The sequence below is a fragment of the Podarcis liolepis genome, assembly GCF_965112155.1.
Source record: "Podarcis liolepis genome assembly, chromosome: 7".
Taxonomy (NCBI): domain Eukaryota; kingdom Metazoa; phylum Chordata; class Lepidosauria; order Squamata; family Lacertidae; genus Podarcis; species Podarcis liolepis.
The window spans coordinates 33,085,909-33,102,210 of record NC_139561.1 but is presented as its reverse complement, the minus strand read 5'-3'; the positions used below and the strand labels follow the sequence as shown (position 1 = coordinate 33,102,210).

At 43.5% G+C, this 16,302-nt stretch overlaps 1 protein-coding gene and 1 long non-coding RNA gene across 6 annotated transcripts in view; both read left to right on the top strand.

Moving 5' to 3' along the window:
• ZNF536 (zinc finger protein 536) overlaps nt 1-16,302 on the top strand; it is a 450,709-nt gene that overhangs the window by 333,663 nt on the left and 100,744 nt on the right. The window lies entirely within an intron of this gene.
• Nucleotides 11,203-11,599, top strand: LOC310712968. The gene is made up of 2 exons (XR_014529051.1): nt 11,203-11,294; nt 11,547-11,599. It is a non-coding gene; the product is annotated as an uncharacterized lncRNA (long non-coding RNA).

Genomic DNA, 16,302 nt, shown 5'->3' with positions numbered 1-16,302 from the left:
CTCTGATGGTGTGCAGGATTGCCAAGAGTGGGTTTGTGTTCCAGTGAAAAACATTTCTGGGGGCCTCCAACAAGAGTGGACTGGCTAAGAGATATAAATTAATATGTGATCTCATTTTTAGGTTAATAATAAATATGATAATATAAAATACCTGTTGAGAATATGGAGATCCTAATGACCAATAACAATAATATAAGCACCCACATGTTAAACTTGTGTGCGTAACACAACACAATGTGTATCACACAGTGTTGTTGTATTCACATGGGATTCATTTATAAAAACATACAAAGGCGACTGTATATAATCAGGTGAGGCTGCACTGTCATACTGTCAAAACGCAGAAGCGAATTTTCATAGAGAGCTGGAAATACTCGGAAATGTTCGGTTCGCATCACAAGTTTGCAAGCAGTTTTACAGTGGATGTCGAAAACAATAGACAAATAATGATACTTCCAAGAAAGACAAAACATATGCAAGGTATTTGGGCCCTGGGCCTCCATCTGGACCACCAAGCCCCATAAATTTGTACCAGCTTCTCCCCCTGCCTCTCTTCATCCCTGAATATCCGTGATATGCCCTGGCAGGAGACTGCCTGGGAATCTGTGAGACTCCAAAGCCACATCACACCATACATTTAAAGCACTATTATAGCTTGTAAACCGCTTAGGGGATTTCTTACCATCAAGCAATATATACATTTTTCCCCAGTAAATGAATAAATACCACTTTAACAGCCATTGCTTCCCCCAATGAATCATGGGAAATGCATTTACCGTAGTTAAGGAAACTTGGAGTCATTAGGAGGCACCCCCCCTCCCATCCCCTCACAGAGGTACAACCTCCAGAGTAGTTTAACAATCTGCCCCTCTTCCCAGGGAACTCTGGGAATTGTAGTTCTGTGAGGGGAGGGGGATACTATCAGCAGAGCTATCAGAGGATTCCAAAGCCCCCCTTTGTGGCTACAAGCTTTGCCTCCTTGTAAGAACTAACAGAAGCCCTTGTTCTGAACATCCTCAGTGCACAGTCAAAATATTAGAAGTTTCAGCTTTCAGACTGTCAACATTGTTAGATTTTTTTTTAAGAGGAAAAAAAACATTGGTTAGTTTTTATTTACTTCTTATCTTCATTCTGTGCCAGTCACTAGCTGTAAAGTAATTGTATTATGAAATGAAATTAGAAGGGTGAACACAGATGCACAGGGACAATATTTTGACTGGGGAAAATGTCTGATGAAGCCGTTAAAGACTGCAGGGTGGTTATGGAGCTGTTGCACAGTTTTCCCTAGTCACAACAGACAATGAAGGTTCCTCTGGTTTGGGGCTACAGTGCCCTAGTGCCGCCATGCCCCACCCCCAATACCTAACACTAGAATTTGTGAACACCCGGTAAAGCTGAATGATGGAAGATTTAGGACAGAAAATATTTATTCATGCAGTGTGTCCTTAAGCTATGGAACTCGCTCCCACAGGAGGCAGCAATAACCACCAACAGAGGAGAAGACTAGCCATTATGGCTATCCTCTGCTTCCACAGTTGAAGGAAGCAATGTTTCTGAATACCAGATGCTGAAACTGTAGGGGGGGAGAGGGCTCTTGCGCTCAAATCCTGGTTGCAGGTTTCTCACAGGCTACTGTGAGAACAGGATGCTGGACTAGATGGGCCATTGGCCTGATCCAGCAGGCTCTTTTCATGTTCTTATGTTCTTCTCACTGTTCCTCCATGCACCTCTAATTGTAATCCGTCCACCAAAAGGTTTCACATTCTATTTTTGAATGATTGGAATGGTAGATTCTCAAAGTTTGAGAAACTGCGGAAGTGCAAAGTGTGCTAATAGGTATTTTTTCCCTTTTAAAGACTGGTGGAATCATCAGCATTTAATAAAACAGAGACTTTTGTTACTGATAATGCCTTTGTGGTTCCCTGTTGTTGGCAAAGATAAGACTGGACTGCCTGTTAAGGATAAACTGTGCTCAAAAACTCAGCTATTCTAGTGTTTACATCACAAGACAGTTTGGATTTAATCTGAAGGCCAAGCCCAGTACCATGGTTTATGGTGCTTGATGCATTTGTGTATTGAGTTTTCTAGCGTCCTAGAACCACAACTCTACTGTTCACATATCAACCTTCTTGTCCCATGCACATAGTGCCACTCTTTGCCATTCATTCTTTCGGATGGCACCTCAGCATGACCCTTAAGAACCCAAGAGCTTACTGGATCAGGCCAGTGGCCTGTCTGGCCTCTGGTCTTACAGTGGGCAAACAGATGCCTGTGGGGAGCCCACAAGCAGGACCCAAGAACAACAGCACTCTCCTCTCCTGCCATTTTGGCAGGTTTCTCTCTCTCACACAAAGCCATAATAGATATTAGGATGGCAGGAATCAAGCACAGCCCATGATACACTTTCCATAACCTTGATGTTCATTGAGGGCCTAAAATGGTGGTTCCCAAAGTGGGTGGTTCTGCCCTCTGGGAGGGGTGGGATTACCCTGGGGAACCACAGAGCCTAGGACTTGCCGATCAGAAGGTCAGTGGTTTGAATCCCTGTGATGGGGTGAGCTTCCATTGCTCAGTCCCTGCTCCTGCCAACCTAGCAGTTCAAAAGCGTGTCAAAGTGCAAGTAGATAAATAGGTACCACTCCGGCAGGAAGGTAAATGGCGTTTCCGTGCACTGCTCTGGTTCGCCAGAAGCGGCTTAGTCATGCTGGCCACATGACCCGGAAGCTGTACGCCGGCTCCCTCGGCCAATAAAGCGAGATGAGCACCGCAACCCCAGAGTCAGCCACGACTGGACCTAATGGTCAGGGGTCCATTTACCTTTACCTTTTTAATTTTTATTTTATTGTCTTATTATCTTTGTTAGTGGGTTTTGCAAACCACCATTCTGAATAATGCTTTTTTATAGGATAGGGTAGAGGTCAAATTTCAAAGGCTCAATTCAGCACACCTTGCCTACTAAATGCAACCGCCTTTTTGAGTAGTGTTATCCCTGGAAAAATAACATCTGCACAGCAGTACAGATGTTGTTGCAGGAAATGTTTTCCTCCACCACAAAATGTGTATTTAAGTAAGGCATTGAACGGTTATCCCAAGGAGATGTGGTATTTTCCTTTCAACCATTTCTGACATGACTGTACTTTCAACCAGTATCACAAAAGCCAGAGCCAACGAATGGCAGTAACCATTTCAAGTAGGCGGGAGAAGGGCTTAATTGAACATGAAACATTTTATTGTATCCTGCATATTTCAGGGATAAGTCAGCAGCACATTAACTGTGGCACATTCTAATTCCCACCATTTGCTCACATCTCTAATGCTTCAGTTATTTTTCCCACTCTGCAACTGCTTTCAGAAACTGTTTCCTTCCCTCTTTGCCCTTTCTGTCAATACTTGGTCTGTGCCCAGGGACTAGTATTTGTATTTGTGTCTCTCACTTTAAAAAAAGTCTGTAGACTTTTATTTGGGGATTCGTATCCATAGCTGTCAAGCGTCCCTTACTTGGCGGGACAGTCCCTTATCCCAAAGCTGTGTCCCGCTGCTGTCCCTTATCGATGATGTCCCTTAAATTTCCCGGGTTTCAAAGGAAGCAGCTCCTCTCTCTCCCTCCCTGCTGGCCAGGGAGGAGGGAGGCTCCAACTGTGTTGCTTGGCTGTGTTGCTCACCCAATAAGGAGTTTAAGAACGCCTGGGGGGTGGAGCTTGCATGCCTTGTGCCGATCAAATCGGTTGCGTTGCCTGGGGCCCTTGCTCAGCACTTCCCAGCAGAGAGGTGACGGTGGTTTTCCTTGCTGCATCCCCTTTGCCGGGTTGCTGCGCTATGGGAACCACCACTTGAGGCTTCGTTTGGTTGCTGGTTGACTAAAATCCCTTATTTTGGCTGCTGATCCCTTATTTTTGAGGCTGCTGGTCCCTTATTTTCAAATCTGTAAGTTGACAGCTATGTTCGTATCTCCAAACCCAACTGAAAGAACCCCTTCCCACTAGGAATGGTTGAATCAGCACATTTCTATTCAGTGTTACTTTTGCAGGTCTATGCTTACAAAAATTTGTTCCATCCTGTTTCTGCAGTAATCTACAGTTAAGAATGGGGAAATCTGTCAGTTTAGGTATGTGTCAGTTTCCCATTTTCCCAAACTTAATTTCAGCTCTGCGCATTTCTACATTAAATTGCAGGCATGTTTTTTTTTAATCCTCATGAAAATTCATCTGCATCTTAGTGCAAATTTATCCCAAGATGCACAAGCAAGATGGTCAGCAGCAGTGCTGCAGTGCTTGTGTGTATGTGTGGGAAACCACAATGGCAATTTGTGGGGCATGCTTAGAGACCCTCAAACTATACAGTGTGCCTGTAGCTTAACCCTACCTATAACCAGGCATCCCTTGCAATGCTTTCTGGATTGTATCCAATGTAGCTCTACGTTAAAGTCACTTAGCCGTGAACTTCCTCTGCTGCTGAAATGCTTTTTGCATCATTGGAACATGGTTGCACAAAGGAAGTCATAAGCAGGTTGCTAGTAACTTTGCTGTGCAATAGATTGATCAATCATGGTGCAACAAGTTTAGTGTAGTAGAATTATTGCATTTAATTCCCTGTCGTGCAACATTAAAATCCATCCATCTGCTAGTGCAATTGCACTAGTAGACAGATAATGTTGGGTATACTTCTCCTTCCATTGGACCATGCTAACTCGACCACATTGGGGATGGGCACTGCATATTTTAGTATGGGTTCAAAGCCACACACCCAGGTTTTGCTTAGTTTTGAGTCGCACTGTCTGAAAAAATCTTAAGAAGCCATTTGCAACTCATTTTATTGTACAAGTGCATCTTTAATATTCACCATAGACCGTGCTGTCTTTTAAATATGATCATAGCATACAGATCTGCCCTAGTTTTGGCCTTGCTTTGAACTCTGCTGACAATTTGACAGCAGACATCTGAAGGAGTGTTTCCCTCGTTGGATTGCTATTAACTCAGTTAAAATGTATATGACCAGAGAATAAGCATAGAGCACAAGACTGCGGAGGAGTAAGGAGACCTCCGGGCTGCTCAGGCATCACATCCCGGCTGTCCTTTGCCCCCTCTTACATTTCTTATTACAGTACATTAAAACCCTTTGCTCTGTCAAATTGACAAAGGCAGCAATAAAAGGGGTCCTTTCTAATACCCAGTAATATAAACTATGTTTGTACACTTACCACATAATCCCTAATTACTTCCATACTTTTATGTGTAAAGAGCTTTGACGGTCGCATTTCAGCATACTTAGTGAATGGAATGAATTCTGAAATTATTTCTTTATAAATGTGGGGCAATCTGTGCAGGGACGGATTAATTTCTAGATTGGTGACACAGCTCACATTTCAGAATAAATATGTCCAGTGTCATTGATCCGCAGAGTGTCAGATCAGAAAGGATGACACCAACACAGTTTCTACACGACCCTGACATTCCTCTAGTACTTAAAGCAATTACCCCACTGTTTAATAACAATGTTTAGGGAATTGCTTTTTTGATTGGTTATCATCTATGTCATACCCATGCCAATAATTCCAATGGAATGCTACGGTGGTGGCATTTTACCATGTATACCTATATGACTATATATAACTATAACCATATATATAGTTATATAGTTACATACATATAAGGTAAGGACTAGGAGACACTTTTGGCAGTTCATAACAGTCCTTCTCACAGTGTATGGATTCACTCACCTCTTGGCCTTGTAACATTTCATGGATTTCAGATCTAGTCTCTCTGAAGACTGCCAGTACAGTGGAGGTCTTGTCCCTTTCAAGACCTTTTAAGAAATATACTCAAGCTCACTATCCTATTGAGAAAATGCATATTCAAGCATCATAAAAATGTAAGTTGCATAATTTTGGGAGAGTTATGATATCTTTAATGCTATCCATGTCTGCTGCACTCATTGTCTTGCATAGAAGCTGTCACCCTTGTCTCTTACGATGTACTACATAAAAAAAACCATAAGGGTAGATTATCAGCACCATTATAAGCCACAAATCTACAACATGTTTACAACACTTGTCCCCACTGATTTTCAATGAAGATTAAAGGTGGCATCCAACGTTAGTCCTATTGAGAGTGCATTCATTTCAATGGGCCTACTCTGAGTAAGACGTAGTTGGAAACTTAGACATACAGTGGCAGTGAATCACTTGGTAGTTCTTAGAAAGGGTGAAGACTGCATGTCAGTCATGTTTTTACATTCTGGATCTGACTGAGTTGCAGTCAGAGTCAGAGTTATCTTTAGTTAACAAGAAAATTGGATATGCCTCTTTACATCATGTCCCACACACATATGCAATGGATCAATGATGCCATTTCCCACACTCAGCTCAATCCCTGCATGTCTTTCTCCCAAATTCTTTGGGTGCTGTAGTTACCATTGCCCTAAGATACCTAAAGTGTTTCCCTACTGCTGTGGCGTGTCTTGGAGCATATTCAGAACAGTGACTCATCTTCAACAGTGCTCTCTTCTGGACCTAGGTAATTAATACTATTACACCCAATCTGGAAATGAGGCAGAAGACTCAAGGAAGAGGCAGGTTGGAGGAAGAACTGTCCCTCAACTGTGCTATGATAGCCACGAGAACCAGCTCTGTCACCTTTTCCACGGCCTGGGGAGAATTCTCTGCTCTCTTTTTCCTGATTCCAGTGAGTCCATTTCTGAATAGCAGTAGAACCAAAACATCACTCCAACACTCCTGGAATCCATACCTGCAAAACTGGGAAAGTCCCCTTTAAAACACAGGCCGTTTCCCCATTGAGGTGGTGATGGGGGAGGAGGAGCCAGCCACCCTGACTAGACTGCAGTGAGCTCCAAACTGTTGTCAGAGCTTGTTCTGTATGTGTGTGGTGGCATCTAGTCAGATATCCCCTGCCTCTATGCGGAGCTGTCCACGGTCCTGTTCCTCAACTTGAACTCACAACTTTCTGCTCAAACTCCTGTTCCTGCTTCAGCTTTGGCATCGACTACAAACTATAGTCTTGGTACAGGATACTGATGCTTTTATGAATGCTTTCTTGGACAGTTTGACATGGAAAGGTGAAGTAGGAATTCAGCCAAGAGTGAGGTGTGCACCTTCTGTTTTAATTTAGGGAAGAGGAAAAACCCTATGACTCAGCTGTCAGAAGTTTGGGAAGCCCCGAAGTACATGGTGACCTCTTATCCTCATCTGCCAGTTAAGCGGTACCCCTGGAATTGTCTCCTGTTAACACACCATTACGCATTGATGTTTAACACTTAAACATCTCCATGTGTAATAGGGAGGTCAGGCATATTATTCTTTCATTACCAAGAGTCATCTATCAAATGCTTCACAGGAAATCTTATTCCAAAGCAAATAGGAAGATAAATATATTGATTACACCCTTTTTGTCAAATTAGGAAAAGCCCTTCGAATGGATGATCGAGGGTTTTGATCTGGAATAGATCACAGTTTACTGAAATGGCGATGTCAGGCATGAGGAGGGGATGGAGGCTGACGGGGCAGCACATTCTTCTGTCTGCCCAAGCAGTCATTTTAGGAATGTCTTTCCTTCTTCAAACATGACACTACTTTTTATTTATTTGCTTTAGAAATACTGCTGGATTCAGATCCTGCTGAGTAAGCCAGAGTTATATTGAGTGGCAAGATTTGAGAAGAGACAGCAAAAGAACCTCAGCAAGCTGCTGTAGACCAAAGCAGCAGCCTTAACTCAGATGGTTATACTGTATATCAGGGATGATGAAGAAGAAGAGTTTGGATTTGATATCCCGCTTTATCACTACCCTAAGGAGTCTCAAAGCGGCTAACATTCTCTTTTTCCTTCCTCCCCCACAACAAACACTCTGTGAGGTGAGTGGGGCTGAGAGACTTCAAAGAAGTGTGACTAGCCCAAGGTCACCCAGCAGCTGCATGTGGAGGAGCGGAGACGCGAACCCGGTTCCCCAGATTACGAGTCTACCGCTCTTAACCACTACACCACGCTGGCTCTCATGGGGATGAAGAACCTTTGGCTCTCCAGATGCTGTTGAACTACAATTCCCATCCCCACTGACTATTAGCAAGGTGGACTGAGAGTCAGTATCAGATTAGGACCTTTGAGACCAGGGTTCAAATCCCTTACTCGGTCATGAAGTGACATGGGGCCAGGCACTCACTCTCAGCCTAAAAGGGTTGTTGTGGAGATTAAATGAGGAGGGGGAGAACCATGTATACCACCTTGAGATCCTTGGAGAAAAAGGTGGGATAGAAATGCAGGAAATAAATAAAATTGGCAACTACCAACATCTGGAGGGACACAAGTCCCCCACCCTCATGTTATAGGAGTATATAGGGCCAAGGGAATATCACTCTGCTTTCTCTGGCCTTCAGGTGGCCCTTGCAAATCTTGCTGGATTTTTATTTGTTAAAAATATTTTCTATTCCAAGTGTTTAATTGAAGACTGCACCACTCAAGGTATCTAAAAAAACCTTATAATTTTTTTTAAAAAGCATCCAAAACAAACTTAAAAATGGCAGATAAAATATAAACAAAACCATGCAATCTAAAGAGGGGAATCAACGAAGTTAAACTAACATGCATCCCCCTCCATTGCCCCACAACAAAGTTTTCAGGAAGTGTTGAAATATCACCAGAGATGGGGTTGTACAAATCTCCCGAGGCAAGGCATTCTTGAGAGTGGTTGCCACAATTGTGACCTCCTTCACACTACTCATTTAAAGCAGAGTATCCTGGGAACTGTAGTTGGTTAAGAATGCTGAGAACTGTAAGGAGACCCCTATACTCTTCACAGAGCTAAAGTACTCAGTGTTCTTTGGGAAGAGGGATTGATTGCTAAACCACTCTGGGAATTGTAGCTCGGTGAGGGGAATAGGGGGTCTCCTAAAAACTCTCAGCACATTTAACAAACTACACTTCCCAGGATACTTTGGCTGTCTTAAATGGTAAGGTACTGCTTTAAGTGCAAAATGCAGATGGGGCCTGACAACATTTTCCCATATCACATTTCCAATCAAAATGGATCTGAAGTGCCTCACAGCAGTATGATATGTCAGTAAAACAAATTCAACTTGAAACAAAAGACAGAAGTAGGAGATAAGTCAATAAAAACAACCCAAAAATTTGCACAAATAGCAAAAACACAGTTCATTAAAAGCCTTGGAGAAGAAGGAAGTCGTAAAAGCTGGCTGGGGTCCCTTCCAACCTGGAGACAGTCCTGCCTACACCAGAATGGTCCCCACTGTCTCTTTCAAACACCTCATGGGAAACAGCAATATGCTAACACCAGCAGCAATTTATCACCTGATCATCACTGCTTCATATTCAAATTTACAGCAGTAATGGTTCATCCACTGGTAGTTTCTGCAGCAAACCGGCTGTGCCTTGTTAACAGTGGCATTTGTATCTATTTGCAGTCCTATTCTAGTCTGGTGTAATTCAGGAATTTCAAATGCCACAGAATCAGCATCAGATTCTAGAAGAAGAAGAAGAAGAAGAAGAAGAAGAAGAAGAAGAAGAAGAAGAAGATTATTTATACCCCATCCACCTGGCTGGGTTTCCCCAGCCACTCTGGATGGCTCACAGAACATACTAAAACAGCAAACATTAAAAACTTTTCAATACAGGGCTGCCTTCAGATGTCTTCTAAAAGTCAGATAGTTGTTTATTTCTCTGACATCTGAAGGGAAGGTGTTCCACATGGAGGGTGCCACTACTGAGAAGGCCCTCTGCCTGGTTTTCTGTAATCTCACTTCTCACATTGAGGGAACCAGCAGAAGAGCCTTGGACGAGGACCTCAGTGTCCAGGCTGAATGATGGGGGAAGAGATGCTCCTTCAGGTATACTGGGCCGAGGCCATTTAGGGCTTTAAAGAAGCAGAAGAAGAAGCAGAAGAAAATATTTCCAGAATCATAGAAATTTCCCCTTACGTGTATCTCAAAGGAGAGAGTTGGGGAGATTCCACTGAAGAATGCAAAGGGCTTTAAAAAAAACATTTCTGTACCCTTCCCCTTCTCCCCCCAAAGTAGCATTTCTCCCAATTCGCTATATGATTGCAGCACATGGCTTTGCACTAGCCTGAATGTCACCTACATGCCAAACAACCATTGCACATCCAGCTGTCACAGGGAGGCGTCTAAAGGGGTGTCAGCAAATTGGACAGGGTATAATTTTTTTTAGTCAAGGCGTCCTTGCCTTATTTTAGTTCAACATCATTTCTCGGTTGCGTATCTTTTGAGTGACATACAGACTGCAGAACAACATAAAAGGTCTGCCCTCAGGCAAATGTGTGTCCATGTAGGGCTTTAATTATTCTTTTTGAATCATATATAATATGCAAACCCAGTTTCCTGAGTGAGAGTCAGATTTATTTTTTGGCGGGGGGATTGTGTACCACCTGGATGCTTGCTTTGTAGTACTATTGCTTAAGTAATATTCATATTTTTAAAAAAATGCAGGACAGGCCTTTGTGAGGCAGAACCTTTAATTTCTGCAACCAAATATTGCAGGGAAGAGGAAACAAAACAGCCCTTGTTGTGTTGTAAGCCACTTTTCTGAATTTCTCTTCTCTCTCTCTCCATCTCTCTCTCTCTCTCTCTCTCTCTCTCTCTCTCTCTCTCTCTCTCTCTCTCTCACACACACACACACACACACACACACAAACTTACTCTCTTCTCTTCTCTTCTCTTCTCTTCTCTTAATAGCAGAAGAGCCCAGTTTCAATTAACAGCATATCCAGGCAGGGCTGGAAAAGACACCTCTCTTCTGAAATATAATAAATACTTCCAAGTTCAGGGGCACTGGAACCTTTGGCCCATCAGAATCTCCCCAAACCTCATCCTCACTACTCGTTTCCCACCCTCCTTGCATGTTTTTGTCTGGTTGGAATGTGTCCTTGAATTCCAATAATGCTTCTTTCATATATGGGTGAAGGGCAGGTGTGTGTGTGTGTAGAAACTTGTCTACTGGACAAGGTTAAAATTCAATTCATTGCTCTGTCTACTTTTTACCCCTGGTTTTGCCTACCACTGGAACTCAGTGCGCCAGAGCCCAGCGGAGGAGAGGCAAGGCATGGCACTGCCCCTGCTGCCCCTGCTCCTTCTCCCTGTTGCTCCCTGCCCCTAGCATTTTGATGTGTTATGGCAAACAGTGCTGGGCTAGATGGCCCAAGGATCAGAATGCAGTTTCATATGTTCTGCAAATCCTTTGGTAAGCAAGAGGTACATGTCAAGATTCTGGCTTCCTATTGTCTTTAAAACAGTAGTTCTATAACTTTGTGTGCCAGTGTGGTGTAGTGATTAAGAGCAGTAGTCTCGTAATCTGGGGAACCAGGTTCACGTCTCCGCTCCTCCACCTGCAGCTGCTGGGTGACCTTGGGCCAGTCACACCTCTTTGAAGTCTCTCAGCCCCACTCACCTCACAGAGTGTTTGTTGTGGGGGAGGAAGGGAAAGGAGAATGTTAGCCGCTTTGAGACTCCTTAAAGGGAGTGAAAGGCGAGATATCAAATCCAAACTCTTCTTCTTCTTTGTTTTCAGAACAAGGGCAACATTTTCTAGTCTATTTTAATTTGGGAAAGGAAAGGGTTTTTTTTAAAAAAAGGTCATTTGGGGAGAGCATAGCATTCCAAGGAATCCAACTTCCATGGAGTATTAGACAAATCAGGTAGAATAATTATTGGAAGAAAAGAAGTCACAAAACAGAAGGAATTAGCCCTATATTTTGGATAACAATGCCTAATCCTCTATGGTGGAGGTCTAGTGCCCTCCTTCAAGTAGAGTTAAGAAGCTCAGGATCCTGCCTAGAGAAAGCCAGACAAAGCCTTAATAAGGAGCAAGAAGGCAAGAGCTCAACTCAAAGTGAGGGCCAGTATAACTAATAAACATAATGATGTCATCTTCCAGAAGGCCTATTATTATATGCCAAGCAGTAAATCAGGCTACTCTGATCTGCCAGCCAGGAACAAAGCTGTGGACCCCTTGAGTACTGGAACCTGCTAAGTGTGTGGCTCAAAGCCAGGAGGAGGCTGGTTGGTGGCTTTGGACATTTCAAACATTTACGCATTCATGGAGGGAAGGTCTACCAGGGGCTCTTAGTTAGAATGGCCAAGTGGAATATCCATCTTAAGATGGGGGTCTGGCAATCAATGCTAGTTGCCGGGCTACAGCAGGGGAGGCATCTGATTGGCCATTCTGGGAAAGAGGAGGCTGGAATAGATGGTCTAATTCTGCAAGACTCTTATACTCGCATGCATGACAAATTTAAGGGATGGAAGTTGGTTGCTACATCCTAAGCTCAACACACACAACCCTAAGGTTTTAGAGCTGAAGTGGGAGGAATTGAGCATAATTCTGGTTTCATGCTTGGAAATGTGTGAGTGTGAGAGGTGAGGGTGGAGACAGAGGTTAAAGGAATGGAAAATATATTTAGCTTTGCCTTCCTCTTTTTTCCCTTCTCCTCCCCCCAAAAGGTTTTTTACTGGTCTTCCACTTGTATTCTGCTTCTTCCAAGGTGCCTTTAATAAATACAGCCCTCAGAAAAGAAATCCCTTGTATTTAGAGTCTCATTTCTCTGAATGGATGTGGCACAATACTGAATTCCAAAGCATATGGTAACTTTTACAAGGACAAAAAGTCAACATGTTGCATTATTTTATTTTCTTCCTGTTTTCTTTCTCTTCCCCCTCCTTTTTTTTAAGACACAGAGAGAAAGCGAGAGAAGAAAGCTGCCCTCTCCCATGTTCTTACACTGCCTACCACAGTTATATAAAGCTTTCTTCCTTCCCTCCTGCCTCCCCCCGCCTCTGAATATAGCTTAAATAATCAACTTGTTTATTTGGCTACTGCTAGGCTATGTTTGTCTTGACATGTAAACTGTTTGGATCTAAGCAGGGAAAAGAATTAGGCCCACCCCAAAGGACACTGCAAAGATCTGTGTGTAAGACAGACATCATTGCGCCAACTTGCATGCATTTCACAGAATTATAGAATCATTTTGTGTGTCCATTTGTGAATGCACTCTGGGGCATGTGGTAATTTTTCACATTGCCATCCACAAGTTTCCAAAGGCTGTGTGCACACAACATTTGGAATTAGTGGAGATTCAGTACTCACGGTTTTGCAATCCCCTATGAATTCCCCTATGCAGTGTCATATAATTTATACACTGCTTGATTGTAAACAACAACAACAACAACAACAACCCTCAAGAGAGAAAAATAGTGAACAGGTAAAACCGTAAAATCAATAAAAAAATCACAACCATACTTTACAACATACAAAACTTAAATTGCTAAAACAGATTAAAATCACCTCAACTTCCTAAGCATCTGGGTAGGCTTGTCTAAACAATAATGTTTTTAGCAGGCACTGAAAAAAGTAAACTGAAGGTGCTTGCTTGATTTCAATAGGCAGGGAGTTCCAAAGGGCAGGTGCTGCCAAACTAAACGACCAATTTCTTACAAATGCAGAATGGGTATCATGTGGCACCTGTGGTGCCCATTTTGCCAACCAAAGCAGTTGAGTAGGAACATGTGGGGTAAGGCAAACTTGTCAGTCTAGATCTATTGCATGGTCTTTGCCTCTGAAAAACACTTATCGAGAAACTGGCTTCACTCTGGAAATAAATGCTTGTTGCAGACTGATTCTGCGTTACCCTGCAGTGTGCCCATTTGAAAAAGAAAAAGAAAATATGAAAACGGATGCAGGCAGTCGCAGAAATGAGGGGTTGTATTCACACCTGCCCAGTGGTGTTGTGGGTCGGCGTACACCACTTCCTTCTCCATTCACCTGGGGGGATGTGCAGGCAGGAAAAGGAACAGGTGACCCCATCAAAGGAGGGGGATTCGAATGTGCCTCAATTAACCACACCCACATTTGGGGACACCAGGATATAGACTCAATCTAGATTGGAGGCAGCATGTTGAGGACGAGCGTGAACGATTCCAGGGTAAGAAACGCTGCATTCTTTGTGTGCTGAAAACAGACTAGTGTGTACTCGGCCCAAGTAGATGTGATTTGGGACTATGTTATTGGCTCTTCCAGCATCTCTTTATTTGATTAAAAGCAGGCGTGGGTTGTGAGGGTTGTTGGATCTGGGCCACAGCATTGTGGCAGCACCTTGTAACTCTTTCCCCTTATGCCATCTTCTTAATTGAAATTGCTCCTGGGCAGCCTAAGTTGCTATTAGATACAGGGGGTGGGGGTGGCGGAGAGAGACAGACAGGTGTTGTAGCTGCCTTTTAAGCAGTTTCAGGTGGAGAGATTTAAATGGAGAAAATGGCATGGAGGTGTTGGCAGGATGGTTACTTTTCTACCAAGTGCTTTCAGTCACGTCAAGATCCTTTCCTGGCTTCTGTGGCCTGCTTTTTACCCTCAAAAAAGACATGGGAGCCACACTTGGTTTGGGCTTCAGTAATATATAAGAAAAAAAGCAGAGACATCACCTTGCCAACAAAGGTCCATATAGTTAAAGCCATGGTTTTCCCAGTAGTGATGTATGGAAGTGAGAGCTGGACCACAAGGAAGGCTGATTGCCGAAGAATTGATGCTTTTGAATTATGGTGCTGGAGGAGACTCTTGAGACTCCCATGGACTGCAAGAAGATCCAACCTATCCATTCTTAAGGAAATCAGCCCTGAGTGCTCACTAGAAGGACAGATTGTGAAGCTGAGGCTCCAATACTTTGGCCACCTCATGAGAAGAGAAGACTCCCTGGAAAAGACCCTGATGTTGGGAAAGATGGAGGGCAACAAGGAGAAGGAGACGACAGAGGACGAGATGGTTGGACAGTGTTCTCGAAGCTACCAGCATGAGTTTGGCCAAACTACGGGAGGCAGAGGAAGACAGGAGTGCCTGGCGTGCTCTGGTCCATGGGGTCTAGAAGAGTCAGACACTACTAAATGACTAAACAACAACAACAACAAAACATACAGAGAGAAAGGGAAGTGTGTCCTTGCATGGGTCCATCACATTGCCCATCAACACCTAGCACCCAGCAACCTAGTAAATTATTATGCTGCAAAGTTCAATTACTAGTGGAAGAAGACAACCAGACTTCACCTGTGCTTGCTGCATTGATTCCTGCCTAGTCCCGGTGTGGGATTGCTATGCTGCACATGTGTGGGTATTGTAGCTGCCACTTCCCTGTTGGTCTGGAGCTATTAAACATAGCGAGCGCCTTTGCATCCATTGGATATGGCCCCAGAAAGCATGTGTGCTCACACAGGACAGAATCACATGTGGAACTAGATACTCATTTATACCATTTGCCTTACAACTATAGGCAGTGCCAAAGAGGAAAGCCACATTTACAACAGAACAGTGGGCTTGTCTCTTCAGAAGCACCTGGTTCTTCCACCTTGCCCTTGAGCAGTGAAAAAGCATGCAGTCCTCTGTGTGTTGAGGAGGACTAAGAAGTGTGCAGCCTCACAACAGACCACCCCATTGCCAGCAATGTGGGGCAGGGGAGAGAGAGGATGAAAGTTGATGGATCAGCAAACATGAGAAAGAACAGCTCTCTGGCAGTAAGAGCTGTTCAAAAGTGGAATTGACTAACTTGGGCTAACTTGGTGCTGGACTCTCCTTCACTGAAGATTTTTAAACAGATGCTGGATGGCCATCTACCAGGGGTTCTTTAGCTGTGATTCCTGCATTGCAGGGGGTTGGACTAGATGACCCTTGGGGTTCCCTCCCAACTCTGTACTTCTCTGATTCTTTTATTCTATCTAATGAGAACTGAATTTGGGGGTGTATGTGGGTCTTCTAGACCAGGGGAATTGCTTTGTGACCATAGGTGTAAAAATAGTCCTGATGAGGTTATATTTCATTATTTGACATATGCTGCCTTGGGGAATCCTTCTGTATTGAAAGGAGGAATGGAAATCAAACAATTAATAAAGCTGCAGTCATATCTCTGGCTGAATGTACTACACTTTTTTAAAAAAAGGCTAGGCATACCTTGTTTGGATCCTGGGCATACTCTCTGAATATAGGGGATTTACATGGCAAGTGGCACACAGCTGTATAGCTTGCCTCTTTACATTCAGTGATTGCATTATATCTCATATTTCTTTGAGAATGTTTGAGACATCTTACATGGGTACCACTGTGGTCTTCTGTCAGGCCCACTATCCTACTTAGCTTCAGGACTAGATATTCCCAAGTCCAGAAGTTTTCATCACTGTGGCAAGGCATCCCAGTTCACATTTCCTGGACTAAAAGCATTCCTTCAGCTTAGGCTGCCTGCTCTATAAGGAAGCAGAAATGTCTAAAAAGCTTTGGAAAGTCATCTGTG